The following is a 7,844-nucleotide window of genomic DNA, read 5'->3' as shown; positions in this document are numbered from 1 at the left end:
GAGCCACGCAGCGCCGCGCGTCCTCCTCCCGCCGACGTGCACACGCAGCCAATCGGCAGTCGCGCAGCTGTCCGAGCGCAAGACCAGGCGCCGCTTCGGCGCAAGCGCACTATGCGCGGGGACGTGACGGCAAGTTTCTGCTGACCCCGCAGTAAGGTGAGAGGGAAGGGACAATCTTGGTAACGACGACGCCATGAGTGCGAGGAGGCGCCGCGGAAGCATAAGAACGATGTTACCGAGGAAAGCGAGGTTAAACGGGAGCTTCATCCAATCCGCCACAGCTTGTCCCTCGAGCAGAGGAGCAGAACACGGCCCTGCCTTACCCGAGGCGTCCTTTGGAGCCCAAGCCTTGCTCCCCGGGGCCCCCAAGTTGCCCCTCAGGGCTTAGCCCTTGCTTGTTTTCCCCTAACCTTGCAAAGTCCCTTAGGACCTTGTTCAGAAAGTTCATTGTTTTGTGTAGTAGTAACTTTAGTGTCTCTTCATGCCTAGCATCCTCTTTTGAGAGATGTGACCCCCGAGATACAAAGAGGGGAAATGATTTTTAAGGCTTTCAAGCGTGTTGGAACCAGCTGAGGACTCCTCAAGAGAGAAAGGTGGTGTCATAATATCTGGTATTTCATCCAGCGTGTCCTCGTCCTCGCTACGCGCTTGGTTAGTGGTTCACAAGTGTGCTTCTGGACCAGCAGCAGGTGAATTACCTGGGAATTTGATTAGAGATTCAAATTCTCAGATCCCACTCAGACCCATTGAAGCAGAAACTCTGGGGCCCATAGTCAGAGTTTCAGCCAGCCCGCCAGGTGGTGCCCTGAGCACACTGTACAAAGTAACAAGGCACCCTGGGTCCTGTGTGGTGGGTTTATAGAGGCAAAGTAACTTGCTCTGAACCACTCAGCTAGTACCTGGGTCTGTCTGATTTCAAATTCTGCACCCTGGGGAGTTTCCTGGAGGTCCAGTGGTTAGAACTCGATATGCTTTCTCTCCCATGGAATCTGGTTCAATCCCTGATATCGGAACAAAGATGCCACAAACCAGAGGAGCGACCAGGCGGCCAAGAAACAAAACAAAAACCTGCAATTTTTTTTTGTTGTAACGTATATCAGAACGGCATTCCTCTTTTTATTGCCAAATACTATTCCAGTCTGTCGACGTATTACGTATTGTTTATCCATTCATCCTTAAAAAAATTTTTTTTGACCCCACCCCCATCATGTAGGATCTTCGTTCCTCCACCAGAGATGTTTCCCCAGCCTCCTGCATTGGAAGGAGGAATCTTAACCACTGAACTGCGGGGGAAGTCCCTTTTTATTTACTGTTGTTGTTTTTTATAATGTAGTGTTGTTTCTGCCATACAACAAAGCAAATCAGCCATAATTACATATATCCCCTCCGTCCTGAGCTTACCCCACCCCTCTAGGTCATCACAGAACACCAGACTCGTCTCCCTGTGTTAAACAGCAACTTCTCACCAGCTAGCCATCTTCCACTTGATAGTGTGTATTTGTTGTTGCTACTTTCTCCATTTGTCCCACTCTCTCCCTCCCCCTATTTTTATTTATTTACCTGGCTGCCCTGGGTCTTAATTGCAGCAGATGGGATCCTCCTTGTGTCATGCAGGATGTTTCCTCTCAGCACAGAACTTTTTTTTCATTTGCACTGTTAACCTTAAATATAGCAGCAATAGGGTCAGAACATCCTTTGCTTACCTGTCAATATTCATGTGTGGTTCTCCACCTTAGGCGAACAATGCAATCTCCTAGGAAGCTTTTTCAGACTACCATAACTGTTGTCTTCTACCACAACCCAATCCCAAGATTGTGTTTCAGTAGGTTGAGGGGGGCTGGACCCCAAAGATGATACACACGGCAACAGACATTACTTTGTCCACACCTGGTGGGATGGCCATATACCTGACATGGGTGTACACCTTTCGTCCTAACTTTCACATTATCAGCCCTCCCTCCTCTGAACCAGCTTCCCTCCCCTATGCAAACCTAGAGTAAAGCCTAACCAGCTCACTCCAGTTTGGACATGCATCACTGATATAAACCTATTTTACAGACTCCCTGATGGCATGCAGTGCTGGAGATAGATCATTCTATCACAGAATGTTGGAAGAATACCTGGCCTGGAGTCAGAGACAGAAAAAGTAAGTTTTTAGCATGCTGGGTCTAGTGGCAGAGGATTGTAATGGGGAATCTGATCTGGGCTGTTAGGGATCGGAACTCAGAGGAAAGAGTAGGAGTTAAGAGAAAGAGGGAGGGGAAAGGAGGAGAGTATTCCAGGAGATGAAACCACATCTGCTATTGGCGAGGAATAAAGCCACAAGTTAGGGAAGGAAGGGGAGACACGTGCTGAATAACCTTCTTCCAGTTTTATTGAAAAATGATGTGCATCACTGTGTAAGTTTAAGGTCCACGGGATGATGGTTTGATTTACGTATATTTTGAGGTGTTTACCAGAGTAGGATCTGTTAACACCCACCTTCTGAGATAGATACAATAAAGAGAAAAGAAAGAAGAATATGAAAAAGGAAAAATAAAATCTACTGTGATGAGAACTCTTAGGATTTACTCTTGTTTTTAATGTTAAAAATTATTTATGTATTTATTTTTGGCTGCACTGGGTCTCCATTGCTGAGCTCAGGCTTTCTCTAATTGCAGCAAGTGGGAGCAACTCTCTAGTTGTAGTGCATGGGCTTCTTATTGAGGTAGCTTCTCTTGTTCCACAGCATGGGCTCTAGGGCCACGTGGGCTCAGCAGTTGTGGCACTTGGGCTTAGTTGCCAGGCAGGTAGAATCTTCCTGAACCTGTTTCCCCTGCATTGGTGGATTTTTAACCACTGGCCCACCAGAAAAATCCAAACTTTCACCATTTTTCAGTGCGTAGCTCTCTGACCCAGTGCAGTACATTTGCTGGTGGTCGCATCCATTTTCAGAACACTTTCATTATACAAAACTGAAACTCAGTGCTCGTTAAACTGTTAACCCCCCACTCTCCGTTCCCCTCAACAGCTGGCAATTACCATTCTACTTTCTGTCTCTGAATTTGACTGAGTTCCTCATTAACAGTGTAATTGCACACATTTGTCTTTTTCTACTCACTTATTTCACTTAGCAGTACATCTTCAAGGTTCATCTATGTCATAGCACGTCGGCACTTCCTTCTTTTGTAAGGTTGAAGAATAACTTCCTTAAATGTCCACAGTGTATATATTCTGTTTATCCATTTATCTATTAAGGGACAGTTGGGCTGCTTCCACCTTTTTGCTATTGTGAATAATACTACAATGAATAAGTGTACAAAACATCTGTTCATTTCTCTGCTTTCAATTCTTCTGGGTATACTCAGAGTGGAAATTGCTGAATCATATCATACTGCCTTTAATTTTTTGAAGTATTGCCATACTATTTTCCATTCCCACCAAGAATAGACAAGAGTTCCAATTTCTCTACATTCTCATCAACAGTTGTTTTTTGTTTTTTTTAAACAGTCAACCTAATGAGTGTAAATGAGTGTAAAGTGGCGTCTCATTGTGTTTTGATTTGCATTTCTCTAATGATTAGTGATGTCAAGCATCTTTTCACTTGCTTGCTGACCATCTGTTTATCTCTTGGAGAAATGTCCATTCCAAAACTTTGCCTATTTTTGAGTCTAGTCTTTTGGGTTTTTGTTGTTGAGTTCTAGGGGTTTTATGTATAGACTAGATAGTAATCCCTTATATGTAATTTGCAAACACATCCTCCCATTCTGTAGGTTGCCTTCTTACTTTGTTGGTCATTTCCTTTTTGGGGGGAGTGGGGCAGATTGTGTGACATATAATCAAAATCTTTGTCAAGTGCTGAGTACCAGGTCAATAAAACTTTTATTGTAATGTTTGCACTATGTCATCAGGGAAATAAAACAAGAAGTATCCTTTAATAAACAAATTTTTAAATTTTAATAAAGTGCGATTTGTCTAATTTTTTGATTGCTGTTCCCTGTGCCTTTGGTGTTACGTTCAAGAAATAATGTTCAGTCCTATGTCATCAAGTTTTTCCGTGTTCTCTTTTATAGTTTTAGCTTTTACGTTTAGGTCTTTGGTCTATTTTGAGTTAATTTTTAGTGTTAGGTAAAGGTCCACCTGTATTTTTTTTTTTTTCATTTATTTTTATTAGTTGGAGGCTAATTACAATATTGTAGTGGTTTTTGTCATACATTGACATGAATCAGCCATGGATTTACATGTATTCCCCATCCCGATCCCCCCTCCCACCTCCTTCTCTACCCAATCATTCTACTAACACATATATATGGAATTTAGAAAGATGGTAATGATAACCCTATATGCAAAACAGAAAAAGAGACACAGATGTACAGAACAGACTTTTGGACTCTGTGGGAGAAGGCGAGGGTGGGATCTTTCGAGAGATCAGCATTGAAACATGTATATTATCTAGGGTGAAACAGATCACCAGCCCAGGTTGGATGCAACTTTATTCTTTTACATGTGGATATCCAGTTTTACCAGCACCATTTGTTAAAGACTGTCCTTTTACCATTGAATGGTTTTGGCATCATCATTTGACCATATATGCGAGAGTTTATATCAGGGCTGTCTACTTTATTCCATTGGTCTGTCTGTCTGTCTTTATGCCAGTGCCACTCTTTTGATTACTATAGCTTTGTTAAGCTTTGAAATCAGGAAGTGTGAGTCCTCCAACTTTGTTCTTATTTTTCAAATTGTTTCACTTATTGGATATCCCTAGAGATTCCATAAGAATTTTAGAATGAATTTTTCTATTTCTGCCAAAAAAAAAAAGTCATTGGGATTTTGATGGAGAATGCAGTGATTCTGTAGATTGCTTTGTAGTAACAATCAAGTCTTCTAATCCATGAGTATGAAATGTTTTTCCGTTTATTTGTATATTCTTTAATTTCATTCAGTGATGTTTTGTAGCTTTTTGACATGTAAGTCTTTCACTTACTTGGCTAATTCCTAAGTAGTTTATTCTTTTTGATGCTATTGTAAGTGGAATTATTTTCTTAATTTACTTTTTGGATTTTAAAAGTAATTTTTATTTATTTATGGCTATGCTGGGTCTTCATTGCTGTGCAGACTTTTCTCTAGTTGCAGCGAGCAGGTTTCGCATTGAGGTGGCTTCTCTTGTTGCAGAGCACCAGCTCTAGGGCACAGGCTCAGTAGTTGTGGCACACAGGCTTAGTAGCTCTGCGGCATGCAGAACCTTCCTAGAGCAGGGATGAAACCTGCGTCTCCTGCATTGGCAGGCAGATTCTTTACCACTGAGCCACCTGGGAAGCCCCTCGTTTTCGGATATCTCATTGAAGAGAAATAGCTGATTTTTGTATCTTATAGCAAGCATTGCTGAATCCATGTATTAGTTTAACAGTTTTTCTCTGTGTAGAATCTTTAGGGTTTTCTACATATTGATCATACCATATGCAGAGATAACTATTTCTTCCCCCGAAGAAGAGTTCATTTTTTATAGGTCATATTGTATCATATTTTGAAGCTCTGATTGGAACCCCAAGATCCGCTACATTTATCTTTACGGGGGCGGAGGACAGTGTCACAGAAAGTTTTATTTGGAAAGCTGCTTAGATCCTGCAGTCCAGCCCAAGGTCCCTTGGCTGTTAGAGGTCCAGCAGGCATCTTAAACCTCATCTGTGTCCCTCCGCTTGTCTTCCTGTACTGTGCTTAGTCTTTCAGTCGTGTCTGACTCTTTGTGACCCATGGACTGTAGCCTGCCAGGCTCCTCTATCCATGATTCTCCAGGCAAGAACACTGGAGTGGGTTGCCATGCCCTCCTCCAGGGGATCTTCCCAACTGAAGGATTGAACCCAGGTCTTCTGCATTGCAGGCAGATTCTTTACTGTCTGAGCCACCGTGGAAGCCCAAGGATACTGCAGTGGGTAGCCTGTCCATTCTCCACAGGATCTTCCCAGCCCAGGCATATGGAACTCGGGTCTCCTGCATTATAGGATTCTTAACCTGCTGAGCTACCAGGGAAGCCCCATAGCCTTCTAGGAGCAGAAAAAGCCAAGCTGGCAGTGTGGAAGGTCCTCGCCTAGAAGGCATTCATGGCACTGACACTGGTTCCCTTTCTTCCTTTCACCCAACGCTTTCCTTATCTTAGGAAGTGGGGAATTTGGCTGAAACCCAGTGGATCCATCTGGTTAAAATAAACGTCTTGGGTGGTCTAAGATGGAAAAGAACTTGAAGAGTCAGATTTGGAAGGAGAAATTTTGCCTTTGTTAAGTTGGGTTTTTTTTTTTAGCACCAGTTAAACATGTCACTCTTGGGACCGAGGGTGTTCTCCCAGTTGAATGCCCCTTTACCACTGCCAGCTGCTTGTAGCAGGGTTTGGAGGAAGGTGTGCTCTGAGGGGCAAGATCGTGGCCTCAGAGAGAAAGACGGAATCACAGAAACCTGGTGCCGTGGTGGGGGAAAAACCAAGGAGCTGTAAAGAGAGCACTGGTTGTGAACTAGAGGCCTGAGTTTCTTCTCTTTGCCTAAGAAATATTCTACTAGCATTATTGAGCCCTTGCATGTGTGCGGGCTAAATTGCTTCACTGTGTCTGCCTCTTTGCAACCCTACGGAACTGGAGCCTGCCAAGCTCCCCTGTCCATGGGATTCTCCAGGCAATACTGGAGCAGGCTGCCATGCCCTCCTCACCCTCCTGGGTGATCTTCCCAACCCAGGATCAAACCATCTCTCTTGTCTCCTGCATTGGCAGGCCAGTTCTTTCTTTACCACTAGTGCCACCTGGGAAGCCTGTTGAGCCCTTACCAGGTGCCAACTTTACTAATGTTTTACATAATTTGTTTTCTCCAAAAGCTGGCTGGGATCTTAGTCATTATACTCAACTCCTCTCCTGTAAACAGTGGTCCTTCCCTTAAGAGTATGTGTTCCAAGATCTTCAGTGGATGCCTGAAACTGTGGATATTCTAGGTATGCTATGTTTTTCCTATGTGTTCATAGCTATGATAGTTTAGTTTATAAATCAGGTACAGTAAGAGCATATCTGAATCACCAGTGTCACTATTCTTGTACTTTGGGGCCACTATTAAATAAAATAAGGGTGACCTGAACACAAGCACAGAAGCACAGCAATAGTGGGTCTGATAACCAAGCAGGCTCCTAAGTAACAGGTGGGGTGAGTAACAAACAGGATAAAGGGGTGATTCAGATTTCGGGCCTGGAGGGTGGGAGATTTCATTATGTTACTCAGAACAGCATGCAATTTAAAACTCATGAACTGTTTCTTTCTGGAATTTTCCAGTTGGTATTTTCAGACCAAGGTTGACCATGGGTAAATGAAAGTGTGGAAAGTAAAACTATGGGTAGGAGATTACTGTACCTTTACTTAAAATTTGTAGTGAATGTGGACTACTTATATAATGAAAATGACCATCTCAGGAAGGCTACACTTGACCTTCAGGCCACTATAGCTTTGAGAAGTCAAATGGTCTTAGAGACTACTTGGTGGTACCCTTCTTCTCACCTTATAACTTAGAAAGATGAGATGCTATCTTCCCAACTCAGCAGTTTCCTGGGGTAAGTCAGAATCCTGATTATAAATGATCAGGTCCCTAGAGCAATAGCATGAGAATCTTCTGTGGCATCACTGAAGGGTGCAGACCCTGGATTCTCTCGGGGTAAGGTCTGGGGACTTGCACCTTTGTAAGCTCTCTTGATGCGTAAGGACTACTTCTCTGGGTCATCAGTCCCAGTCCTGCCACTTAGAAGCTGTGTGGTATTGGGCAAGTTACTTTAATTGTTCTGTATAACTCTCAGCCCTGTGCTGAGAAGCCAGATAAGGACAATAACAGATTATCCGATTTCA

This window comes from Dama dama, chromosome 23 (assembly GCF_033118175.1).
Source record: "Dama dama isolate Ldn47 chromosome 23, ASM3311817v1, whole genome shotgun sequence".
NCBI lineage: Eukaryota > Metazoa > Chordata > Mammalia > Artiodactyla > Cervidae > Dama > Dama dama.
Note: the sequence above shows the minus strand (reverse complement) of the source record.